General features: G+C 43.6%; 2 protein-coding genes across 2 annotated transcripts in view; one reads left to right on the forward strand and one right to left on the reverse strand.

Moving 5' to 3' along the window:
* Positions 1-5,816, forward strand: part of c7h1orf50 (chromosome 7 C1orf50 homolog) — a 388,096-nt gene that overhangs the window by 289,541 nt on the left and 92,739 nt on the right. The window lies entirely within an intron of this gene.
* cldn19 (claudin 19) overlaps positions 1-5,816 on the reverse strand; it is a 17,678-nt gene that overhangs the window by 9,739 nt on the left and 2,123 nt on the right. The gene's annotated exons all lie outside the window — the stretch shown is intronic.

The following is a 5,816-nucleotide window of genomic DNA, read 5'->3' on the forward strand; positions in this document are numbered from 1 at the left end:
GACCTGTCCAGGTGTCCATGTGATGGACTGAGACCTGTCCAGGTGTCTCTCTGCTCTCTAGTCACTCTGCAGAAGAAAACAGGGGAAAACAAACAACTCAATGCTTTCCAATAAAATCATGTTAAAATGACTAAAATAAACTATAAATGTTTGATAATAATAATAAATTAATAATTTTATAATGTTTGATTCATAAAAAAGTGAGTTTTTGTGGCAATCAAAAATAATTCATTGATCATTTCAGCCGAGAGTTCTGTGTTGTTTTTATTCAGAACCTAAGTTTTGCATCAGTTTGTGTTTTGTCCTCTTCTGGAGGAGCAGATGATGGATGTGATCAACTGAGACCTGAACGAATGAATTATTCATCTGGGCACACAACATGCTGCTTAATTTGTGCACACGTTTTCCTAAATATAGGGAACAGATTTTTACATCCTCAGACTTGATTCTGGCCCATGACCCCTGAGGGGCTCCAGAGCACGCCACATCCCCAACCCTTTGAGGGCTTTGAAGAGTGAATGTCTGCAGACTGGGAGATACTAATAATAATGTGTCATGTAAACTGAAACTGGCTCTCTGCATTTAATCCATCCACCCACAGGTGGAGCAGTGGGCAGTTATTGAAGGCGCCTGGGGGAGCACTTGGGGATAGGGTGTGCTGCAGAGACACCACGAGATGTGCAATGACCGGGGATCGAACCTCGGACTTTCAGGTCCCGAGTCGGCTGCTCTGCCCCATCTCTGCATCTTCTGGAATTAGATAATTTAAGTAAACAATGTTTTAGAGATAGATAACCAAGTGGGGGTGGAGTTACACTGTGGAGAACAGAGGGAGGTTTTAGTGTCAGAGGCAGAGCAGAGTGACGGATCCTGGTGAGGGGAGGAGTCAGGGGGTGGCCAATGGTGGCCTTGACCACCATAGATTAATCTTCAGCCACCCCAATCATTTGAGGAAACAACACTTTTAAGAAATGTAAGAACTAGAAACCATAGTTTGCCCAAATAATGGGGGGGTGTCAGTTTACATATATTGGGGTTGATCTTTCTTAAAGCAGATGCAGCCACACTCCAAAATGGAAGTCGGTACCTCATTCGTCTTTCAAGCCCACAGGCAGACAGACGGATGAAGTTCCTTCTCTTCTCTCTGTGATGTGGAACAACTACAACACAGAAACCACGTCAGGAACAGCGGTTGAGCCTGCAGCAGGACTTGTCCTCACAGGGTGAAGCCGAGTTTCACAATCTGCTCTGAGACGTCTCGTGGAGGCGGCAGGAGATGAAAGATGTTTGAAGTTTGATTCATGGCAGCAGATCATCTTTTCATGCTGGACTGAAGCGCTCTTTAACAGAGAGTCATCACACAGGGTCACGTCTTGACCTCTGCGTGGGGCTACGCGCTGACTTTTCTCAGTTCGACACAAACCGTTAGAGCGCTTTAGTCTTTTAGGTTGAAAGACGGGGGGGGGGGGGGGGGGTGTCTCATCCATGAGGTGGTCTCTTTGTAGAGCCATGAGTGGCAGTGCCAACCACAAGCTGCGTGTGTGTCCCATTGTGAAGTCAGATTTATTTGTGTAATATCCAACTTCTCCACTTTCCCTTTCAGCTGAACCCTCCTGACTCTCTTCAGGTTCCTCTCTCAAACTGCTCTCTGAACTCTGGTTCTTTGTTAGTTGTCTTCATGTTTCGAGCAGATATTGAAGCATCTCAAAGAGTCCTTGACTTCAACTTAATGTAACAGGCAGAAACATGTGCTCTCTCTATAATTTACAGCAGTCCAGATCGATGGTTTGGATAAAGGTGGAACAAAATGTTGAACCAATGTTCTCCTCCTGTGTGACATAACTTTCCTTCGACCCATTCATTTTCTAAACCAGCTCGAATCTTGCAGGGCCTCTAAGAACTGGTGCCTAACTCCATCACTAGAGAGGAAGCAGGGATACATGGAGACCACACACACACACACACACACACCAGTCACCAACTAACCACTAACTAACGTGTTTTTGGACTGCAGGAGGGAATCAGAGGCAACAAATCTAACAAAGTTAAGTCTGGTCCTCTGGAAGGATTAAATTTTAAAAACTGTAGAACTGTTTCGTCTCTCATCCGAGAGACTTCCTCAGTCTGAGGTGCTGTATTCAGCTCAGTCTCTTAAATAGCACCTTCTCAGAGTGGATCAACCAGTTTTGCTGCTGACAACCAGAACCAGCTGATCACATGCTCAAGAAGGACCATCAGCCTAACAATGGATCATTAGCACCTGATGGCTGTTTACTGTTCACAGAGGGCTGAGTGATACTAGCAATCACAGCATTGTAAGAGGGGGACAGTTGAACACGGAGGCTCCACCCCTGTTTAATGATGGACGGTTTCTTTTCACAAAGATGGCCTCCTTTACTCCTCTCTCAAACCATCGTTCCTCTCTGTCCAGGATGTGAACATCTTCATCCCTGAAAGTGTGACCTCTGGCCTGGAGATGAGTGTAGACTGCAGAGTCCTGGCCTGATGATGTTGATCTTCTGTGCTGGTCCATCCTTTTGGCCAGTGGCTGTTTTGTTTCCCCGATGTAAGACTGATCACCCTCCTGACACTGAACAACATACACAACATTACTCTGTTTGTGCCGGGGGACTGGATCTTTGGGATGAACCAGTCTTTAATGTATTTTGGGGTTTAAAAGCCACTGGGACGTTCTGTTTAGAAAATAAACGTCTCAGTTTCTCTGATACTCCCTCAACATATGGAATGACCACTGGTCTGGGTCTGGGTTCCTCCTTTTCACATGATGGCTGACTGGAGTCCTGCCTCCTGCAAAGTTAAGCAGGTGCTACGGTGCAGCCAACGTATAGCTCCATTGTTGAGGTTCAAGAGGAGTTCAAGTATCTCTGAGTTTTGTTCACAGTGATGGAAGACCAACAGATGGAACAGTGCAGCGTCTGCAATATTGTGGACTCTGAGCTGGTCCATTGTGTTGAAGAGGGAGCTGAGCTGTAAGGAGAAGCTCTTTGTTCACTGGTCAGTCTATGTTCCTACTCTCACCTGTGGCCATGATCTCTGGCTGGACGAACCAGATCCTGGTTCCAGGAGGTCTAAATGAGTTCTCTCTGAAGGGTAGCTGTACTCTCCCTTAGAGAATGAACACTCTTCTTTAATAATCTTAAATTAACTTTCCCTGACTCACTCACAGATTGCTCTATCTTTTAGGATCATTTAAAATGATGCAACAGACTCAGTTCATGTCTTAATTGACCTCGTTTGTGAAATTTGACTCATGATTTCTGATGTGTTGGTCTGTAAAATATTATCTTTGTTATATATGTTTTGTATATTCTATCACCCCACCCACAGTAAACAGTGGGCATAAATGGGAAAAAGGTCAGCAATTATAAAACAGTTAATTAATTAAAAATAGAGTTGGGCTGTATTTATTGTCAGAAAGGGAAAAACCGTTATCCTTTATTGTCCACCTGGCCTCAAACATTTGATCGTTGTACATGATGATGGATTGTTTCGGATGGGTGTGTTGCACGTGCTAAAGTCTACTTTTGAGATTCCAACAGGAGGTTGGCTTGAAACACAGCAGTGACAGCTACCTATGGGACACATCTGGTTGGCAGGTCGTAGACTGAGGAAGTCCTCTGGATGGGGGATGAACCTTTCTCACTTCAAGAAACTGGTCCAGATGATATGATTTAACCTTTGTGTTGCCTTTATTCTTTAGTTTAAGACATATGTGTCAAACTCAAGGCCCGGGGGTAAATGTGGCCCTCGGTGACATCTTATCTGGCCCCCAAGACGATATGTGAAACATAAAATACTTCTATCTCTTGAATTTTTTCAGTAATCTTTGATTATGATGTTGAAAGCACAGCAGAGAACATCAAGTGAGACCAATCAAACACTTGTTGAGGAACCCGTGACCAAGAAAAGATGCTGGGTATCTGATTTGACTTAATGTAGATTCTGAAATTGGCCCTTAGTTTGAAAAAGGTTTTAATTTTGGCCCCTCTTATAAGTGAGTTTGACACCCCTGGTTTAAGACAAACGAGGAGCTACTTTTAAACATTTTTGCTCAGCTGCTGATATACAACCATCCTGTCAGATCCTCCACCTTCCTGTTAGGACAAAACAATCAGTCTGCCTTGCTTTCTAAAATATTTACTGCCTGCCTCTTATTGGGGGGGGGGGGGGGGGGGGGAGTCAGAAAGCCACCATTTATTTCCACTATATTTGCTTGGCAGCAACAACAGCAGCAGAGGAAACACAGTCTGGTGAGCAATTCAGCCTTCCATCACATGCTGCTCCTGCTGGGAACTCCTCCAGAGGAGACGAGCCTCCGTGGCTCCTTCCCCTCAGAACACAAAGTTTACTTCACGTCTGCCTTGTTTTCTCTGTCCTGAGGAACACCTGAAAACCCCTGTGATGGATGGTAAATGCAACATGTACATACAGTCAGTGTTTGTGTTAATGAACAACTGGACCAGTGTGAGCGTGTGGGGAAGATGGAGAACATTCTGGGAATATCTCTGGTGTTTGGCTCAACACTGCCCTTTTCTTCTCGTTACAGTGTCTATTCATGCAGGAGGACAATATGCTGTTCTCACTGCTGCAGCAGACCAGAGGAGATCGGTTCGGCCGCTCCGTCACAAGGATTGTTTCAAAAAACTGTAGATGACGCGAAGAGAAAGCAAAATGTTAGCGGAGTGTCTCAATTGTTGCTCTTATGAAGAGCACTAGAACAGCCAGAACGTCTCTGAACATTCTGCATCTAAACTCAGACAAGACAGACGTTTGGGTTTTTGGACCTGAGCACCTTAGGAATGAATGTTTCAGTCTTTCTCCCTCCTTAGATGACATTAATCTGTCCTCCAGCTCTAATGTTAAAAATCTTGGTGTTATTTTTGATCAGGACATGTCTTTTATCCCCCACATTAAAAATGTTACTAGAACCTCCTTCTTCCACCTGCGTAATATCACTAACATTAGAAACATCTGATCTAAAGATGATGCAGAAAAACTGGTCCATGCGTTTATCCACACTGGATTATTGCAATGGTTTAGGAACGGCAGATGCAAATTAGCTTTTGTCATTATCTGGTACAACGCATCAGATGGTGACCTTTATGTTTGAGTTGTACAATGTCCCTTTTTAAATAAATTTAATTCGTTCATTCATTCATTTATATCTGGGTATCCACAAACTTCTTTAAAAACTTTTCAGTTGATCCAAAATACTGCTGCCAGAGTCTTAACTGGAGTTACTGGGAGAGATCATATCTCTCCAGTTTTAGTTTCTCTCCATTGGCTCCCTGTCAAATCCAGAATAGAATTCAAAATCTTGCTTCTAACCTACAAAGCTCTCAACAACCTAGCTCCATCTTATATTACAGATCTTATTGTTCTATATTTTCTTAACAGAGCACTTCACTCTCAGACTGCAGGTTTACTTGTGGTTCCTAGAGTTTACAAATATAGAATGGAAGACAGAGGTTTCAGTTCTCAGGCTCCTCTCTTGTGGAACCAACTTCCAGGTTCTGTCCGTGAGGCTGACACATTATCCAGTTTTAAGACTGGACTTAAGACTTTCCTTTTGATAAATCCTCTAGTTGGGGTTGGCTTGGGTTTCCTGAGCTGTCCCTTAGTTCTGCTGCTATAGACTTAGACTGCTGGAGGACAAACTGTCCTCACTCTGCCTCTGTCTTTAATCAGTCTATTATTTATGTTTGTATTTGAAAATATTTATATCATTAACGTGTTTTTCTTCCCATAGAAACTACACCCGAACCATAGAAACTACACCCGAACCATAGAAACTA

This window comes from Nematolebias whitei, chromosome 7 (assembly GCF_014905685.2).
Source record: "Nematolebias whitei isolate Nwh7 chromosome 7, NemWhi1, whole genome shotgun sequence".
In the NCBI taxonomy this organism is placed as follows: Eukaryota; Metazoa; Chordata; class Actinopteri; order Cyprinodontiformes; family Rivulidae; genus Nematolebias; species Nematolebias whitei.